Below are 21,571 nucleotides of genomic sequence, written 5' to 3'. Positions count from 1 at the left end.
AACCTCAAGGCTGCAATGGAGGAAAGCCCATGGATCACTTAAGTTGTTATGCTGCAACCACGAATGTCTGTCAAAACTTTCCATTGCAAACCACACGCAGTCTGCTGAGTTAATTTGGTCTGGATCAAAGTGATACGAAGACTGCCTGGCAGGCTAACCTTGCCGTGAAGTTAGTGAGATTGTGAAGCCAACTGTATTCATCAAGGCAAAACAAAAGTGTGCATTGAGCAGGCGTTTATGTCACCAGAGAAAGAACAGCGCTGTGGCAACATTTGCAAGTCAGATGTTACTTTAGCTTTACTTCAAATAAGTCTAATAAACAATGCAGGTAAGTCCAAGACAATATTGTTACTTGATTCCAAAACCCATTCCAGTCTCATATGTCATCACGGTGAAATTAGATTGTAGCTAGTTGTACAACTATAACTTGAAAAAAGATGAAAAGTGCCTTGTTTCTTATCACGGCAGCTGCTGCATGATGAAAAACATGACAAAAGAAAGAGGGGAAAAAACATTTCATATTATTCATGGGGTCACCTTTAAACATGCAGTGTCCCACCCCCCCCACACACACTCTTTAAAAGCAGTGTGAATATCCTGAAAGAAGAGAAAAAGAGTGAGGTGTACAGACAATGAAAAGACAAAAATGTAGAAAGTACCAAAGCTGTGGAAAAAGGAACACAAACTGAGATGGGCTCAAACGAAATAACAGACAGGCCCATTAGTCGGAGGTTATTTAGCAAATTCATCTCACTAAACAAAAGCTTCTCTTGTGGTTGTGTCACTGATGTTTCCACTAAATTCAACACTCTCTCTTCAATTTCCATCCATTTGCAACCCCCCCTGTGTCTCTTAAAAGCTAAATTGCCCGTCAGTGTCGCCTTAAAATGGCTTTCCGTGCATCACAACCTTATGAAAAGGAGATGTTCACAGGGCGGTTTTTAAATGGCCGGGGAGATGCCTGAGCACTGCCGCTTTCAAACAGAAAACCTCAAGGTGCTTTAAGTGGATTTCAACACATTTTTGGCCCAGTGGTTTACTTTATTGTTGTGAAGTGGAGGCATTTACAATCAAATCTGCAGTATATCTGTGTCTTTTCAGCCATGTACTTCCTTTAGACATAGTGCACGGGGATATAAAGCTGCCAGAATCACGAATAAGGAAACCGACAGAGATGAAATAGAACTAGATTGACAGAGCCTTGCTCTCAAAGTAAAAGAAGAAACTTAATTTCTCTCATCTCTAGCAGCAAAGCAAAAGTCAGTTACAGTTAGGCAGGAATAAGGTACTTGCATGTTTTTCAGTACAGAGCAATAAGAAATGTACATTTGAGATGTTTCCGCACCAAAAACCCAATTCCCCAGAGAAAATGACCATATCATTGCCCATATTGGTACAAAAAATAATTTACACAATCAAATCACAATTGCTTACACTGCAGATGTTTTCTAAGGACACCAATACATCTGCTGTGATGTCCTTGAGCAGAAAGGATGAGCCCGGAAGCCACACTCAAAACATTACAACACCCCACTGCACACGAGCAAGTTTGTGTTTGACTAAGCACTCAACAAAATTAAATGAGCGCGCGCGTGTGCGATGATTAGGGGTTAGGGGAGAGCCACTGTCCTCAATGACTCAGCACTTCTACGCTGACATTCCTGTCGTTTCACTGCAGTTTCCTCACAGCGAAGCCAAGGGGGAACTCTCAAAATGTTTGAAACGCAAGACAATGTCTGTTAACCTCATTTTTCACCAGCTTTTTTTTTTTTTTTGTCACCAGCATGATAAACACCCGAATACTGTGTTTTTTTTGTTTTTCTGTACTCTTTTTTTTCCCCCTCCCTCCTCCGTTTTGACCTTTTACTGTCTCGGGCTCCTGTTGAGTTGTGCTTGGCCTCACAGGGGAAGTCAGGTACGACTGGATTGTTATATTTTTCACAGCAGGATAAAAGAGTGGAGTAAGTCCTAGTATTTAATGAAAGTAATATTATTATAAACTCTCCCACTTTTTAGGACACCAACAACTCATATTTTACAGTTTGACCTATTCATCTTATTCACTATAATTGCCGATCTTTTCTGAGACCGGTCCTAAAACCAGCTGGCACGAAAGACAAATTCAGCTCAAATTCAACTGGACATGTGCACTGTCACTGCTGCTGTTCATGTAGCAGTTGTGGCTTCCAGGTTTGGGAGGTCAGGTCATTGAAATGGTTCAAAACGTTGTAGTGTGAGAGATGAAAGGTTAACTTCATAAACTGATTAAAATGTCACAGAGGTGATATTCTGAAATCACAGGGGAGTGTAAAAACAATCATTTCCTTTCTAAAGATGTGTTTTTGATTTAGAAGGAAAAAAAAAAAAAAGGATACCTCGCACAATCACTATAAAATGGGACCGATAGGTGGATAAGGAGCCCTTAATCAAACACCATGCCATGCAATGAATTTATGTCCAAACTGGAGTGCTGAGTTGGAAATATTTCCAATGGGGAGCCACAACAGTGTCCACTGCAGATGATATAGTGTGACTTCACACACTCTATTGCACACAACTTACTTGGCATGTGAACAAACTGTAGGAGGAAAATTAGTCTCATTTTATGCATGTTGCTGCTTAATTATCAAAAGACTTGTGGGCGCTGGACCTCTACATTTCCAGCCTTAAAGATGTGAGATACCTCTACTGCGATGTGCTCATTCAACTTCAAGCTGATTCAGTCAGTAACAATAAAATACTTCCAGGAGAATGAAAACAAGATGTTTTGGACTGTCTAAGGACAGCTATTGCACCTAGCCAGGCAAAAAAATATATAGTTCCAGGGGATTATCCCATTCAGCACTATATATATATCTCACTGAGCAACAAAACAAAAGCAACAACAATAAAATGTGACAGCCTTTCAAAAACATCACACCAGGCACAGGTTTGCATCCCTGGCCAGAGATATGAAAGCTCAATGTGGCCAATAAGTTTGTATTATTATAAAAATGTGAATTATTGTTCTGAAAAACGGTGCTAACAAAGTTTTGAAGATAATGGTTTTTCACTTTGTAGATACTAGTCGGGGGAGCTTACAGGAAAAAAGACAGGAACCAGTGTTCTAATCCACCCCTACAGTTGCAGGAGGTATTACACGTCCAAGAGAAAAACTAACATACAGAAAGCTTGTTACTCCCTCAAATACGACCCATGAGTGCTTCCACATCAGAGCAAACGCTATTATCGAGTGTTTCCTTTAACAAGCCATAAAGTGCTCTTCAAATAGTTAAGAGGGGGTCAGATGACGCTATTAAGCACAAGACTTTCAACCATGCAACACCAGTTTGAGATCAAATAAGACACCTGTTTTTTTTCTTCACTTTCACATATAGTTTAGGCAATGACACTTTAACACTTTGGTTAAACATTTGTGACATAGACAACACTGGCTGCTTGTGGTTGTATTTACACACACACACACACACACACATACAACAAAAAAAAAAAACTTGGTTAAGGTGAGAAATCAATTCTACTTGGCTTGGGTTAGAAAAGATTAAGGGTAGGGATAAAATACATTCTCATATGTCACCATCGCCTTTGTAGACATTATTGGTATAAGCAAGGCAGAATAAGATACTGTGTTACCTGGTTAACTGAGAATTTTTCTAAATAAGTGAAAGGGCAGAATAATTAATAGTGCTTTGCTCCACTGTCAACACCCTACAGCGCTCTGGTGTGCTGCACTGGGAAGAAGCAACACAAGGTTGCTGCAAGTGAAATAAAGCAGCTGGTGATCAGTAGACTTATATTGACAATGCAGGCCAAGTGTAGTCATCAAAATCCAAAAGACGGGAAAGCCTTTGCATCATCGTGTGAGTCACCCGCTAACTCAGATGCTGAGTGTCATCTCACCTCTTTCTTTCAAACCTCCATTTCTCTCCACACTTCTTTGAAATTCAAATAATTTCAAGGAGGGTTAGAATAAGAATCCCCCCCCCTTTCCATCCCGCGTCCTCAGGTTCAGCACAACTGAAGAACATTGTTGGGAATACAGTTACTCTCTCTTTGCCTGACTGACTCCATTTCCCTTTTCTTCCTCTCATGTTTGTCCATTTATTTTTTAAAGCTCACCTCGGTTCCTTTTCTCCTCGACTTTGCTCTGCTGATTCTCTGTTGTTCGCCTTCAACCGTTCTATCTTTTTCAACGATGGCCAAAGTAGACAAGTCCTCAGCTATGTTTCCAAATATTTCACTAGTTTGTCAGAGTAGATCACAAAGTGGGCTAAAATGCTGCCAAAATACAATTTCTCATCTTCAGACAACTTGATGTGTTCCATGAAATAAACAAATCTTCGCTTGTCCCAATCTCATACTCTCTGATGGAAACTCAGTTTGATGTTTTTTGTAAATTAGCTTTTTCGTATTTAGAATGCTGCAACTGCTCACCAACAAACTGCCTGAAAGTAAGAAAGAGAGACACGTGACATCTATCATTCCCCTCCCATTTAACCTCCTCACCCCACCAACATTCCAGTTTCTTAAACCTCTTTCATCTGGTCACTTGACCCATCTCCTTCACTGAGCAGACCATCCGTATATTATCACTTTCACCTCCACAGACCTCTATGACCGCTTTCTTATTCCCACTCCTTCTCCACTTTAGTACCCCATCATCTCTTCTCCGACTGTCAATAAACATTTTTTAGCGACACATCACCACTCATCATAAAAAAAGCGTCTCTCTCTCTCTCTCTTTCCGGTTGAATTTATTCTGTCCGATGTCACCCATTTTCACCTCTCCCTTCACAGGATGAAACAAAACGCTTTTTTCTAAACATCTTGATGTGTCAATTAAGATTATTATCAGAATTAATGCTCTCCTCGGGCTCCCATAGAGACAGGGGTTCCTTGGCACGATTTTGAAATTGTAAGTAAAACAAACTATTCTTCAAATTAAGTATACAACATATGATGCCCAAGATTTATAGTTTTGCAGATGCCTTATCCTCAACTTTGAGCATTCCCCAGCTGTCCCCTTCATAGCCCAGGGAAAGTCTAACCAGCAGTACGAATAATAGAAGACAGATCTGCATCTGAAAGCCATGTACGGAAAAAACAAGAACGAAGCACGCCAACTTTGACCTTGGCCTGGTACTAAATATATACAAGGAAAAAAGGAGGGTAAAGGGAGGATGTCTGAGAGGGTGTGTGTGAGAGAGAGACAGAGAGAAAGAGAGAGAAATAAGGGGATATGCTGATTGGACTGATGCTCCAAAGAATGGGAAGTTCAGTGATTTTGTTAAACGACGTTTTGAGATACAAGACGTGCACGCACCAACACACACAGATACATGAAGTACGCACACTGATTATTTTGCTGCCTCAACTGTTTAGACAGCACAGAACATAAGGCAGAAATTGGACAGTTGGGACAAAAAAAAAACAACAAACTGCATGCTTCACAGAAGCAGAGGAAAATTGGTGCTGAAATTCTTTTACTTGCTGACAGAAAGGAAGAATTATCCATGCCTGCACTAGGACAGGAAATCCACCCTCAGGCCATTTGCCTCGCATTTAAAAATCCCAAACCAAGGTGCTAACGACAATCAAAAAGCTCTTTGCAAGACCTTTTCTGATTTGGGGATACGAGTGTTTGATATCAGGCAACGTGTAAGTGGTTGCCGCATCAGTCTGTGGTTACCCGTCACATCTGTGCATCGCCCAAGCATCTCTTCCCCTTACAAGAAGAACTATTTCAATCTGCCCACCCTGTTTGATCTGCTGTGGCCTTTCACTGCGGAGGCTGCATCAAAAAGATGCCACAGACTTAAAAGCGTTGTCACTTCTCCCCATCTCCCCCTCTTTTTTTTATTTTGCTGTCATCCACCCTTCCTAATTCTCTGCATCCATCTGTTTTGTTCAGTATGACAATGTAAACCCTTTTTCACTGACTGATTGTGAAGGAAAAGAAAACATATACACACACACACGCCATTTTTTTTTTCTTTTTAACTAGTTTGGCTATTATAGAACTGAAAGATTCAGTATAGATTCAGTGAGGAAGGACTCTTCTCTAAAAGTTCCCCTCATTCATAAATTCATCCTCCTTACAGTTAATCTTTTGCTGGAGTCTGATAGATGCTACTCCTTCACCATTACCGAGCCATTATCATGTGAAGATCTGCAGCTGGGCAATCCACAGCTCTTCAGTTTATCAGGAATGTCTTCAGTTTTCTAGCTTTACCCAAACACCACATTCCATCTCTCCCAGGCTTACATGTAGCAGTCATATAATATGGGAAGGTACGTGCTTTTGGTGCAAGAAAAAGACCTGAAGTTACAAAGCCCGAAGCACCAAGGCTCTTTATTCCTACAGGAGATGCTGCTTTTGAGCTGCCTAAAATGCCTTGTTTATTGTGCAGATTTCACTTTGATTACTTCATGACATAATAAAACACTTGCATAATGCCAATCTACTAACCTACAATTGGGGTGGGGGTGGGGGTGGGGGGTGGGGGGGGGGGGTAATGTCCTATCAATTTAACCTGGAGTTCTATCCTTAAGCAATTTGATTTTTTCATTATTTTCACCATGAAAGGCAAATCTACATAATGAAAAGATCCTCCACATTAGAGCCATACCTACATCCATCAAGTAACAGTTTTCAAATCAAAGATCAATTTTAGGGGTTCAAAGGGGCTGCTATGACACATTTTTCTCAGAATAAAGGCAACCAAATGAGTGGAAACAAACTGGAAAAAGTCCAGCGCTGCAATATATGTAAGAGTTCTGACTTTTTCCCTCCTACAGCACAAACTTTTGTTGGTGTTCTTGAAGTCTCAAAGCAAGAGATGTTTAAAAAATTGCCTGTAAAGACTGCTAGAATCAAAATTCGTCACTTAGAGAATTGATAAGACAATATGTGAAAAAAAATTAACTCCCATAATAAGGAAATTATGCAAACACTTAGAATGTAAAAAGGGTTGATTTGAAGGGTAAATTGATCAAATTCCATTGAAAAGAACAACATTTCCATGGCTAAAGTATAATTCTTATTAAAGGCTAGCTTTCATGTGAGTTATTTCATTGGTCACCTTTTACATTAAAAATAAAACCTTTTGATTAAATCAAAGTTGGCTGTTGTGTCAAAAAATATAAAAGGAAATATTTTTAGGCTGGACACTGAAGGCAAATAGTAACATCTTTTTGATCTGAAATGTTTAAATATCCAAATGAGGCAATCTCTGAATAAATAAGCGTTCATTTTGCAGAAAGTGGTGAAGAGCAGAAAAAAAAGCTGGAATCTGTTTTTGAACGTTCTCATTCCAGTAGTCTGAAAAAAAAAAAAAAAACGTTGAAGTAAAATAAGCCAAAATCTCAAATCTAATTTTTTGCCTTTACTGTCTCCCCTTACTGTGTAAACATTTTATTTAACTGGTATTATTCTAACAGGATCCCTCTGATCGTGAAACAAAAGACTGACAGAGAAACCTCCAGCCAACAGAGGAATGCCTAACACTTCCTTCCTTTTGGTTATAATCAAATATGCAACCAAGTGGGAATCTTGCATGCACTGCTAAACCTTACATGGTGCTCTCTTATCACATCTGCAGAGGTTTTATTTTAAATCTGCCACTATGTTATTTGAGCTACAATCCTCTGTAAGCCACAAGTAGTCAAATCAAACTCGTTGTTAGTGGGATTCAAACCGGTGAAATATCAGTTTACTTGGCAGTCGCGTCATCAGCAGCTTATCAATGAGAACATGGCTCTCACGCCGCTGGGGCGGCACTTCAGCTCCCACTGAGGCCTAAACTGCATTTAAATGCAGATTTTTGAAGGCACTCTGACTAAAAACCCTCAGTTTAATGTCATCTTCATTACATCCAGTAGATATTTTATGATAGTGCACCCTTCCTCTGGGTGTTTCTCAGACTAAATAAGTTTAAACAGCTTTATCAATATGCTTTATTGTCATTCTTCTGCGTTCTCCCATCTTGGCCTTATTTGTTACAGGCACTTGAGGTATGAAGCTCTGCAAAGCAGAGGAGCCACGGGGTGTGTTGTCGATCGTCTGTGGCTCTCATCTCAGCTGGGGTCTGAGCCACAGAGAGCAGAGAGTGTGGACACAGTGCCAGCACCACCCCCACCGACCCTCCCACACACATACACACACACACTCCCTGTGGCGGTTGGTGCTTTCACCCAAATAAAACCGTCCACGCTATGGGCAAGGTGGTGAGCCCACAGAGTCCACTCTCACATATAATGCTGCTCATAAAACTCAATGTCAAGGGAGCTCCGGATAGCACAGACACACTCAGCAATAAATTAAGTTGCAGACATAAACACAAAATGAAGCCATTTCAATAAATAAAGAAACAAATCATATCAACACAGAAATTAATCTAAAAGGACACATTTTAAAAAACAATAGCAAAGCATTATGGATATATGAGAGGTGAAATACAAGAAAACTGCTTAAAACTGACATAAAAAATCTCTTGTGTATCCGCAGACATTGTGTGACACCACACCTATAAGTGTAGCATCTGCTTCATCCTATTCAAATGTAGTTTAACTATTTGAAAATGTAAGAAATACATTCAAGTATGAAACAAATGCCTTCAATATGTCAGGGAAGTGGCGTATTTCAAGTCCCTTTAACAGAACACTGGACACAGCACCAACACCCTCTAAAATACATGAAAAGATGGCTCATTAAGAGCAGGAAAAGAAGATTGTATCCTCCAAGAACAAATTAATAATAAAAGACTCCGAGAATAAAGTAGGTAATTAGGTTAAAGGAAGCTCAAAGCACATGCAGCACACCGCTGCCGTCTGTGTCCGATTGTGACTCATTTGGAGCTGAAACCTCTGAAAACACTTTGCGCCCGCAGGTGTAACAAAAACTAATATGCTCCCCGGTCATTATGTCAGTGTAACCATGGATGCAGTCACTTTGGATGTCACGCCTCGGCCCCAATGTGGAGGTGATGCTCGAGCTCTCTGCCTTATCAACGGGTCCCAGCACAGGCAGCTCATGACACATGCACTTAAAAGAGAAGGGGAGAAGTCTTTCTTCCACTCATCTCTTTGCATCTCTACCACCGCTTCCACATCTTACTCACACATACACACTCTCATCCCCACAGGTTCACCCCAGAGGGAGGTAAGTAGAAAGAGAGAAGGCGATGAGGATGTTCAGAATATGCAAAGAAAAGGCTCTCCTTTTCTCTTATGCAAACACACCACGTAAAGGGATTTTTTCCCCCTTTCTCTGTGTACTTGGCAGCCAAACCGGTGGCTTGTTGCCGGTAGTCTCTCAAAATCTGCCCGGCTGCTGCACCTACGCATCACAAGTCAAAAAATACAAAAGGTGACACAAAACTGTCAGAGCATGATTTGACTTCCAAATGATGGTGCATGGTTATAAGTGAGTGACAAAGGGTCATCACACACACTTATGACAGAAAAAAAGCCACAAGCTCTCTTACTACAGTCAAACATTTACATTTTACACCAAAAACAAATACATGAACACACAGTATTAGGCTTTCACCGCACAAGACCACTGGTAAGGTAAATTCAACGCGCACAGTAAACCCAAGTAGGGCTTCTAAAGTTGACCTCTTGTCTTTACCGAATATGCATTTGTATTATTTTTTTTTTTAGGCTGATTCACCACATTAAAGCCAAATGCGCACTAATATTCTCACTGGGTTTTGGGTGCCTGTGGTGTGTCCGTATAGTGCTCAGCAGAGGCTTTAGATACTCGTTCAATGGCACCACTATAATACTGCGACAACATTCGGAAAACACTCCTGCGACCTGAAATGTACCATGTGAACATAAAAGCTCAAGCATGTGGGCGATTAAAACAATCCCGAGGATCTTACACCGATAGCCTATGCACCTCGCCACTTTGCGTCCAAAATCCGCAAACAGTGAAGTGAAGCACTTCTTCACCTTCATCAACTTGAGCAATTCCACCAAAAGAATAAAAGGTAACGTTCAGTCATATTGAAGATAGTCCATCCGCAACCTCACAGTGCGTATGACTGCTTCGCCCCTTGTGCGCAACGAAAGCCAGGTAATAATTCGAAACGCAAAAATTCAATCAAACAAAATCTGAATTTCCCGCAGCACAGGTTGATCCATACGTGCTTTTGTTGCAAGCGAAGACGGCAGAGAGGCTTCGCCGGAAGATACCACAGAGGACAAGGAGAAGAAAGAGGAAGAGGTCGGACAAGGAGAGGAATGTCACCAACATTTCGGATGCTGGAAAAAGAAAAACTGATTAACAACCACAAAAAGTTTGGCGGTACTTACTGAAAAAGCTGTCATTTGCATTCGTCCAACTTGGCATGTTTTTTGTTTTGTTTATTTATTTATTTTTTTTAGGATGTCAGAGTTGCAGCAGAAGACGCTTCCATTCCCGCTAGGTTGTCAGACAGCAGCAGCCGAACCGGTTCCAAAGCTCAGCTCTGCAGATCCGTGCGCACAGGAGAGCAGCGCTCAGCATGAATGAGACAGGCGCTGCAGTCGGGCTCCGGCATCCCCAGGCTGAGACTGAGGAAGAGAGAGAGAGTGAGAGAGGGGGAGGAAGAGGTTGATGACAGGACTGCGCCCCTTGGCGGCGAGTTTGCGCTACATCAGTTGGTCAGACGCACTACTGCATGGCGCGCATTGGTGGCAGCATTGGACCCATTTCAGTCGGTGGTTTCTTCAGTTTTTCTCCCTCTTGTAGCCCTACTGAAGATCATAAATGACAGGATACGAGCCGTCTTGATGGAATCAGACTCTTTGATTGATTTTCGACATAAGGGTGCTCCTGTTCAGCTTGATTCATTGTACCTGTCACCTTATAACGCATGCAGAGTTGTATGCGTCTTTACATCTGTTGTTTTCATATTTTTCATTTTAGTGAAACATGCCCATTATTGCGCATGTGTGATTTCTGCAGGAATGCGAGTGCAAGTCTAAGCACGCAAATCTGCACTTCAGTAGTAGTGAGCATGTGCATGTGTGCGTGTGGGTGCTTCTATTCAATTACGTTATAAGCTGAAGGTCGGCTCCCTTGAAACTTAACAAATCATCTCTATCTGCAGTGTTGGCCATGTGTGTTACTTTATCAAAGACTGCAGCAGATGCCAATTTAGAGCACATTTTCACTATGAAACATTTTTCAGACTAACTAACAAACACATACACCAAGATGACAGTTAAATGCATTTGCTATTTGTTGGTGGATTCAAAGGGGATCCAAACATTCCAACAGTCAACATCACGGACAGTCCTCATCAGACTGGCACATTTTTTTGTCCCAATTGATTTTTAGTCCCTTGATAAGTCCTCTAAAAAGACAAATTATTAAATGTAAGCTGGTTAGATATTGACACCTGTTGTAAACTGGTGGCCATTTATACAGGAGGTTATTACTCTCATGACTTCCATTGCATGCTTCACGGTGCATTGTTTATCATAATTATTTGTGAGTACACTTTAATTTAAAGTTTCAAAATATCTTCATAAAATTAACCAATGTTGTATATCAAGGGTCTTTGTGGGCTGGGAGCCTATCCCAGCAGGTTGCCAGTCCATCACGGTGAATAAATGCCTCCATTTCCAAAGACAGTGAAGCAGCCATACACCATGATAAAACCTCCACCATGTTTTACCAAGGGGAGGGTGTTCTGATCGTTATAGGCTTCATTTTTAGATAAATACAATAATCAAACTGATTCACTGAGCACTTCTTTGGGTTCCCCGGTCTACAGAACATTGTCATAGAAAGAATGTGGTTCAATCGAATGGGGTTATGTCCTCTTTGGATATTGCCCATGGACTTAACTCAGTGTGCAGCATATGGTTAAAGCCAGTTGCTCCAGGTAAGCCTGAAGTGAGATGTCTTAGTGTTTGCAAGCCATATCAGGCTTTCACCAAACTTCTTCATAGCTCTAAATCCTGAAAGCATCTTAACAGTTTTAAAACTGATACATTATGAACAGTCAAAACAGGGATTTTCAAGATCTTTGGTGATAGTCTTGTATTGTTTGGCGAAACGGTCAGCCGCCTTATGTAGTAATATCATCATTCGTTTCAAAGTTTGAACGACAAAGGAGAATACATTTAAGAGTGAACTGAAGGCTGATCATCTCTGATCATCTGCAAGAATTTGTGCAGCATTTCTTCATCCTCGATCCAGGCAGTGACCTCTGCAGTCCCCTTGTGCATATTAAATGTTGATATTCCTGCCCATATTAGTGATGACTGGGGAGTTTTCATGCAGGACAATGGGGTGTCACGTTCCTTCGCTCCACATTGAGGAAAAGGATGTGGTTACACTGATGATACTCTACTACTCAGATTACTGCATGTGTGCATGCCAATGTGCATGTGTCTGCTTGTGTGAACATCCTTTCTGTAGCTTGATGTGACATTACCGTTCTCAGGGATCAACTCTCAGATGGAACTTTCATAAATCTGAATCAAAATAGGCATTACATTGCAGGTTTAAAGACATCTGAAGGTGTAGCTTCAGGTTCAGTTTGCTTGATGCATTGGTATCCAGGCCCACCACCATTTTAGACTATGATTTATATTTTTAACTTCAATTCAGTTAATAGTATACAGAAACGGAAAAGCATGAAAACATGACATATCTGGATGTGTTATACCTTCTTGTGGGACTGGAGGGTAGACTATTATGCATGCATTTGCCATTGCCTCACTGAATAAAAGTGACTTGAATTAACACTGCTGATAATGTCGTGTTTCACCCTAGCCTTTTCAAGAAGCTGATTCACAGCAGAACAGAAGTAATACCACTATTGGTGAAAAAAAATATGATTATATAGAAGGTGAAAAGGCCAGCCAACATATCTGACATACATATCCGTGTTTTTAGCTTTAAGGGAAAACATATATGGTGAAAAAAAATTTACGATTACAGCTACAAAGTAATATCATGTGTGATAAAACTGCATTAAAGTCAACCCAGCGTAAGGTAAAAGATTAAAGCCACAGGGCATGAATAGTGATTTAAGAAATAGCTAAAATAAGCTTAAACCTAAAGAGATGAGTAAAAATTCTTTATTAATATTATCATCATACACGATATTTGATTCCATCAGAATATACTTCAACCACGTATTGTAACTTTGAAGTAGACACACTATCCTCTTTATTCACAAGCTTACACAATCTATTGACATTTTAATTAAATGTCTGTGACATGCTTCGGCTAAAGTAACAGAGACAGTAAAATAGCTCTTTTTCTTCAAAGATCAATTTGGGGCAAGGAGGGACCCACTCTACTTCACTGCAGCCCCTTCATCCACAGGGTGTACTTCTTTTTAGATATGTAGTTTTTGATAACCCTTGGCGCACATTATCAAGGCAAGAGAAATCATAGGCTAAATAGCCTGAGAGCTCAGATCACATACACACCTAACAGACTTGGCTGGCAATTCCATACTTAAACATTTACACTTGCCTCGTCTGCAGTTTGACCATGGACAGCTAACTAGGCTACTGCCCCTTCTTTTAGGTATAATCTCACTGCGAGTCATGTGTTGTCATTAAAACAGGCACCACACAACGTAACACCTGCTGGCTGTTAATAACACCATCGAGAACTTAATTCATTATTCCTCTGTCATGCTTATAACATAAACACTGGACTTCAACTGTCGTTCCATACTTCAACACTTTGTTTAGAAACATTAAGAACATTAACACAAGAAACTGTTGCCTATATGGCCAATATTTCACAGATTAAAAAAAATATTGGCCATTGCTGTACTGATGGTGTATTCAATGGCAAACAGAAAATTTGAATTTCCAATCTCCCACCAGGAAATAATCAAAGAATGCCTATTATAAATCAGGTGTCTATGTAAGGCTATTAAACATTAAACAATGTTCTGGTAAAGCATTATTAGCTCAGTTGTTTTGTGAGTTAAATAAAAACTAATAGTACGTCTGATTAACACAGCCGAAAGTAAGAGCAAAAAATTTAAGTGCATCTAAAGTCGAAAGCTAGGAGGAGACAATGAGAAAAGAAGCTGGATAACCTTGTAGAGCGACAAGCAACTCTCACTTGCAAATCTGAACGACTCTCTGAATGACACATTTTCAGATATAAGGGGCCCGAAACAAAATCCCAGTGATATAAGTTTTTCTGAGTTTTTGAGTTGGGAGCATCTTAATTCAAACAAATATATGCTCTAAATCACAGGGAAAAGGGATTTCTGTCAAATATTTCTTTTGCTGGAATAACATGTCCCGAAAATCCACATTTAGACAAAAAAATGTCCTGCAATGAAGAATATCGTCAGGTTTTCCATACATAAAAAGTATGTAGTTTGGTGTTCTTACCTATCATAACACTATCATGTATGTTGATCACATAGCAGCCTACTGTCACACTGATTTCCAACAAACAGAAATGATAAAAATCAGACACACATTCAGAACCTAGATCAAATAGAAGAACTTTCACTGCTACAAGCAACTAAATCGTTCCACCCTTCTGCCAATAGGGAAAAGAAAGGAAAATAGACATTTGTAGAAAAATGTTGTGGCTTTTGACTTTTTAAGTGGACATTCAGAGGCCCTGCTTCTAATATACTATAGGTTTTAGAGTGTGTTGCTTGTAAGCAAGTAGCTGAGCATGGTGTGAATAAAATATGTTTGACCAGCTCCAGAAACTCTCCTTCATTTTGTGGTTGGCTTCAATCTTCCTCCATCTCAGCCACCTTCCAACAGAGCTTTGATCAACAACGTCCATTTCATTCCACAAACGCCGACTGATGCCAAATCATAATTAAAATCTCCACAGAGAGCTGCCTGAGAAAGAAGCTAATTAGCCAGAAAAAAAAAAACTGTTCTTCTCCTGCCTTTTTTTCCCTTTAGCTTTTAGAGACATCAACCTAACTTCCCGCCATTTTATACTTAAGAGTTAAAGGTTTGTGTATGTGTGTGTGGATTAGACTTGCTTTCTTTCTTTGCTTTGTATGAGTTTGTTTTGCTTCACGTACCTCTCTTTCTCTGTCATTTGTCTTTGATCAGTGACAAAATCACAGAGATTCTTGTGATGTTAGACTCAACACAGACCGCAAATGCAGCAGCAATTATAGAGAGGGAAAGAAAAGGAGTAGATGGAGAAAGAGATATGAGCCAAAGAAGGATTGAGAAAAAAAAGAGCAAAAGAGGACTCATGCAATCAGAGAGATGGAGGAAAAACAGAAAAAGAGAAAGTGGGTGGTTTTAGTGCAGCTCAAAGGATGACCATGTTTCGTGGCTCCTGTTTTGTCCCTGCTTGATCTTTATCTCACACATGATGCACCCCCACGCACACAGCACAGGTGTAACCACACACGCAGGGCTAAAAAGGCCATGCTTCTTTCGAGCTTCCTCCTTTTGTCTTTTCTGGAAACGGCTGTAATTACAGCCAGGCCGGTGATGAGCAGCAGGGGAGGCTGACGGCTGATGTTACGGCTAACTGGGAGATTTCAACCTTTGAAATTGTACGTGTGTGAGCGCGGACACCAATGAATAATAGCTAAAGACAGAGCAAAAAAAGACAGGCTTTTGTTCGTATTGTTTCAAATAATTTTGATAAGGAATACCGGACTGTTGATGCTGGTAATCTGCAGCATTGCAACCTTTCTTCGCTCCTTTTATTGGTCCCTTTTCATTTTATTCCCATATAACATTTTCTCCTGCGTTGGTCTTCAGATTAATTTTAATTCATTTGCTTACATGGTAAATCTATTTATATAGAATCTAATTGCACACTGCCGAGTGATTCAAGCTCAAAAGGGCATTTCCCAAATACCACAGTTTACTTATTCAGACTACATAGCTCAACAATGACTACGCCATGTAGAAAGCTATTTTCTATTCACTCGTGATGAATTATTATAATCTATGTGTGCTAACTGTCAGTCCTAATAGCTCTCAGTAAAATATTTATCCTTTGTTTTTGTGAGCAAATGACTTGAGCTGTGGGAGGGTTCCTCTTTTTAAACTTTTACCTCAAGCTGTCATCTTATCAAGATGATTACAAATATGAGCCATCCATTACCTTCATGGCAATTAGCATGCAAGCATAGATAATTATTTATCTGTTTATTGCTGTTTTAGAGGGGACATTTACTGTAAAATTTACTGTAACAACTTAAGATGGAATTCAAACCTTGCTTTTGACTTGCTTCTATAAAACACTAACAATTCATTTTGAGCCATTCCTCAGCTGATTTTCTAGTATTCTGAGGATATTCATCTTGTTAAAAAGTCAACTTATGGTTTGACAGTTAGTCTCAAATTGATCTCAAACACTCTTTTATATGATGCAATTGCATACAACTGCTCAATCCAGAGACAGTTTAGCAGTTAACTACATTTTTGATTCCTCTGTCCTGAGATCAGGATCAACTAAGGGACTGTCAACTTCCATTCATGACTGTGGAGGTGAGTGTAACGCAGGTTTGTGCATGAGTGCACAATATCACGATGAGTGAGATGAGAGGGGAGCATACATATAGACTGCTTTGCCCTCGTGTTCAGGTCAGACCTATTTACAATTTCTAAGATTTTTCACAAATACACTGTATTTCTTTCTCTTTGGGTAACTTCGCTTGTAGAAATTGACAATTGACAAAAAAAAATCTGTATTGCTTGAATCACTGCTTTTATACATATGTCAAAGAAAGTTTGAGAGCATGCTCATTGTCTTAAAGCACCATCGTTCCATTGAACAATGTAGAACATATGAAATGTATTGAAAGGTAATAGTTTCTTTCATTCTTTCAAACACCTGAATAATAGAACGTTTTATTACTATAACACATGTTGCTGGCATCTTATGGGTTTTTATCTTATAAAAATATCCTGGCTGTTTGTGTTTTGGAGCAAATTTTTCTTTAAATGAGAGAGACCAGCACAGACAAATTGACGTCTAATTATAAATCTGGAATTAGTCCATAAAGTCTGAGAATTGTGTTTTGCAGAAATAATTGGGTGACTCTGCAGTTGTGGGACCACTTTGTGGAATGGTGTGCAAAGGTCACGTTATCTTCACCCAGAACAACACAAATGAGTTTGTTGTGGTTTTTGGAGGAATAACCTGCACACTTTCTGTTATGGGAGAGAGAAAACTGGACAACAGACTGAGTTGGAAATGCAACACCGAGGCTGTCTATGAGAAGGGAAATAAGCAGACTAGCCGGAGTTCTTCAATATTTGCAGCAAGATGTTACATATTTTCTACACATCTGTGGTGGAGAGCACAATTCTCTTTGCAACCATCTTTTGGGCCAGCAGTATCAGAGCAAGTGATTCAAAGAAACTGAACAAACTAATAAAGAAGACTGGCTCTCAGAGGCTTATTCAGCTCCCCTTCAATAAGGATCGGAACAGAAGGTCACCTGCCCAACGCAATAGCTTTCTTTAATGAGTCTTGTTCATGTTTATTTTTTCCAAAATATGTCCTGAAACGACTGCTGGGATAGGCTCCAGCCCACCCGCTACCCGATTAACGGACTGTCAGTATAGAAAATGGATGGATGGATGGATGTCCTGAAACATTAAGCTCTTCTTCTGGTGATTAATAGGGTATTATTCACTTTCATCAATTTAAAACATGCAACTTTCATAAGATGACCTGATTTAGTTATCTTTCAGATAATCAGCTAATTTGAAAACCTCAGCTAGAGGGAGTAGATTTAGGGTAACAGTAATTGACAACAGCTGTAGCTATAACTGCCCACACTAATCTTAATGCTTTAGTTATTAATAAGGTCCCTTTAATGCATGTAATGTTATTAGGTAAAAAGGCTTTTGTGTTCCAAATAACATGTTTATAATGTGTTGAGACTGAATGGTGTTTCCATGTTTCACTGTCAAAATATTGTCTTCACAATATCTTTTTATTTATATTCATTTGACTCTAACATGTGTTCACAACAGATTAGAAAGTAACTTACAAGTTCCTTGATTTAAAGCATAAGATTTGTGGCCAACTTGCCCTGGGATGCTTCATCAGGATCTGATGTCACATTCCAACATACAGCATTCCCATTTAATGGGTTTTCAATACATGGGAAAGTTTAATAGACTTCTTTAGAAGTCCCTTTAAGTCGGACATAAATGCAATGAAACTGTTGGGAGATGTACTCTGCTGGTCTCGCTTGTCACCATGGTAACCTAGAAAAATGAGGGATGGTATGTTGCTGATGGAAAAGATGTGGCTGCCAGGCCAATAAATGAATGAACACACAGACTAAAAGTCACAGATTTAACTAAGCAAATAGTTAAGTGTCTTCCACTGGAAAAGTGTTGAGGGGATTTGTTTCTATCTGCAACAAGTTATTTAACCCTAACTGAGGAGCTTCTTCAACAACCATGTTAGAGGACACACATGACCAGAGAACGGTCAAATTATTGGTCTGAAACAAAACAAAGGAGATTGCCAAATCTATTAAAATTGGGTTAAAACCTGTTCAACGCGTTATCAAAAGCTGGAAGAATGCGATGGATCATCATCCTTGAGAAAGAAAAGTGGTCAAACGAAACTCTTGAAAATGACTTAAATGTTTGGTGAAATCAAATCAAAGACGATCAACATTTGAACATACAGCAATGTTTAATAGTGATAGTAGGAGCAATTCTACACACAGTGTAATGAAAACTTAAGATACTGGGAACAAACAGCTGTGTAACCCTGTGAATGTTATTTATTGGTGAGGCTTATTGAATAAAAAGACTTAATTTGCTAAAGAGCATAAAGACTGGACTCTGGAGCATTAGAAAAAGGTAATGTGGTCTGATTTACCGAGTTCCAAAGTGATGTGCGCATCAGGGTAAGAAGAGTGGCTGATGAAGAGCTCCACCCAACATGACAAGAGCCATCTGTGCAAACCGGTCGGGGCAGCGTTACGATCTGGGATTGCTCCCCCCCATTGTCTGTTACCTAAGTTACCTAGTTGAATAAGGTCAGCCTATTTGGCCAACCCATTCTTTTTACCATTAACACTTTGTTTTAATTTATTTATAAAGTTTTATTCACTGATGTCGTGGATATTTTACAAGATGACAATGCCAGGATTCATCAGGCTCAAACTGTAAAAGAGTGGGTCAGGGACATCATTTTCACATGGAACGGCCACCGGAGTCCAGCTCTTAAACTTAATGAGAATCTTTGGAATGTGCTGGAGAAGACTTTACGCAAGGGTCCTATTCTCCCATCAACCCCTGAAAAATTGATCAAACTCTGACTGAAAATGAATGCTGTGCCAATGTATGAGCTCACTGAAACAATGCCGCTGCAAACGTGAGCCGTAATCAAGGCTTAAGGTGATCAAACTAAATATGAGCATCTCGGACTCGAATGCTTCAACAGTGTATGATAAATGTTGTCAAAGACTGAATTTTAACCCAAACTGTTCAATTTAAAAAACAAACCAAATTTGTGGCTTTAACGAAGCCAAACAGTGCGCAATTGTGGATTTTCTTTGTTTTATGTCCTCACCAAGAAAAATGCTAATATAGATCACTACCTTGCATGTTGAAAAGAGTATTTGGTGCACTGAACTGCAATGCTAAAAGCTCCAGAAAAAAAAAAAAAAAAATCAGTTTACTTGTCCTTACTTGCCTCCTTCAGACAAATACGGAAAGAGTGTGTTGATGTGGCTCGCCTAAAACATAAAACAAACTAAATCTGGGTGGGTATAGTAAAAATTACATCCATGAATGCTCCAATTACCAAGAGTCGCATTTTTACAGCTCCTTGGTGATGAGAAGCGGAACAATTGTAATGATACAAATAGAAACCAACTCTGTTGGTAAGGATAGAGAGGATTCTGCAATGAGGTAAATGTTTGTTGGATGTTGCATTATGGAAGGGGACAGTGCTTTGTAAGTATCAAGAAAAAAACGCTGTTGATCATAATTGCTTTTGGTGAAATTGTCTGTATTTCACCTAAAATTTCCCCATGTAGTACCATGCCCACCATGTGCAATTATTTCTCCTGGAAAGATTCAGCTTGTTCAATATCATTTACCCCTCTTCCCGGTGTCAAAACACTCCTCATCTTGCTTCTCCTTTTCCCTGTCTTTTTATCCCCCTGCTCCTGCTCCGGACCAATTTGGGGTGGTGAGGTGATGGTTATCTAAATGCAAAGTGATGCTGTAATAGCACTCACCGAGGAGGCATAAACGACTGGTGAGACCCAGAGATAGAGGGATGGGGGAAGGGGAGAGAAGTAGAAAAAAAAGAGGGAGGAGGAGGTTATGTGAAAAGCAAAATGAGAGAAGGAGAGAAAATAATGTAAGGGAAGGAAAGAGAAGTAAAAGATGAATGATGGCAAAAGAAGAAGGGATAGAGAAAAAAGTCTAGGGCTGTGAGGAGAGTTTGGGATCAAAGGAGAAATGAGAAAAATCTATTTTTTAAAAAGAGGAAGAAATAGTTGTGATAAGAGCCACAAAGCAGGAAGGTAGAGAGTGAAAGACATGGAGAATCATACAGAGTATAGGAAATTTAAAAAAAAAAGACAGCATTGTTTGTTTAAATACCAAAAACAATGTATGTCTGTATAAATCTGATCTCTTATGATCCTGTAAATAATTACCAATTGCTCTCAACGTGACATAAGCAAGTTTGAAAACCTCAAAGAAGGAAGACTCCTCCCCCCATTCATGTGACAAGTCAGCATTCTTGTCTGTTACACACAAATACCAAGATTTTCTCATTTCAAAGCTCAAACATTTGATTCGACTAAATGACTCATTCAGTCATTCAGATAGGTCGTGATACAGTTACTGTCATCTGATTCAAAATTTCAGCAGCTTTCAGCTCATCATTTCGATTTGAAGATGATTCAGTATTACTCACCTGTGTGTCACACAACAAATATAGTAGGCAGGAGGATGAGGGGGAAAAAATGTATTTACTAAACCAAAACAAAAGCGCTGCAATGGCAGATACAAAAACAGAAATCAAAAAATGCAGAGCAGAGCAAGGCAGAGACTGAACTTTCTTGGTATGGAGAAATACAACACAGGGACAAACAACAGCAAACAGAAAGGCAAGCGGGAAACCCAGCAACACACAAAACTCAAATAACTTGAAGTATGGAACAGGGCAGAAACAAACAACGCAATGACAACAATCTGACAGAGATCAACAGAATACAGGGAGTATATGTACAATCCTATCATTGACCGATGACAACCTGGTTTTGATGGCAGGAACAGAACAGTGTGGTAACAGACTAAACAAAAAATATGGTGTGGGGCAAATAAAGTGAGAACGCAAAGCAAAGGCAGAAAGTAAAGCAAATAAAACTTTGAAATATAAATCCAAACAAGGCACAGGGCCCATAAATCATTACACCATCAGTGACAAATTTATGTGAACCGCTGCTTTTAGTATTTACTGTGACTTACCTTGTTAGGCTGCTAGATTCTTACTTAGTCTGAAAAATCCTTATCAGAACAAACTGCCAGATTCTGTGTAATAAACTGCATGGCACATCAGGTTATGGGGTGAGCCCATTCAAAAGCTTAAACACTGAAG

General features: G+C 39.7%; 1 protein-coding gene across 2 annotated transcripts in view; it reads right to left on the bottom strand.

The window, feature by feature from the left end:
- The window catches only part of LOC140271455 (plexin-A1-like), a 239,833-nt gene extending 229,284 nt beyond the window's left edge, over nucleotides 1-10,549 (bottom strand). The window contains exon 1 of one of the 2 annotated variants that reach the window (XM_072366682.1): nucleotides 10,321-10,549. The gene's annotated coding sequence lies outside the window, so the exon portion shown is untranslated. The remainder of the gene's footprint in view (nucleotides 1-10,320) is intronic. The other variant, XM_072366681.1, reaches the window with a different exon arrangement.
- Nucleotides 10,550-21,571: the final 11,022 nt, after the last annotated feature.

This window comes from Leuresthes tenuis, unplaced genomic scaffold (assembly GCF_036924035.1).
Source record: "Leuresthes tenuis unplaced genomic scaffold, fLeuTen1.0.hap1 SCAF_16, whole genome shotgun sequence".
Lineage (NCBI taxonomy): Eukaryota > Metazoa > Chordata > Actinopteri > Atheriniformes > Atherinopsidae > Leuresthes > Leuresthes tenuis.
This window is presented reverse-complemented; position numbering and strand designations above follow the sequence as displayed.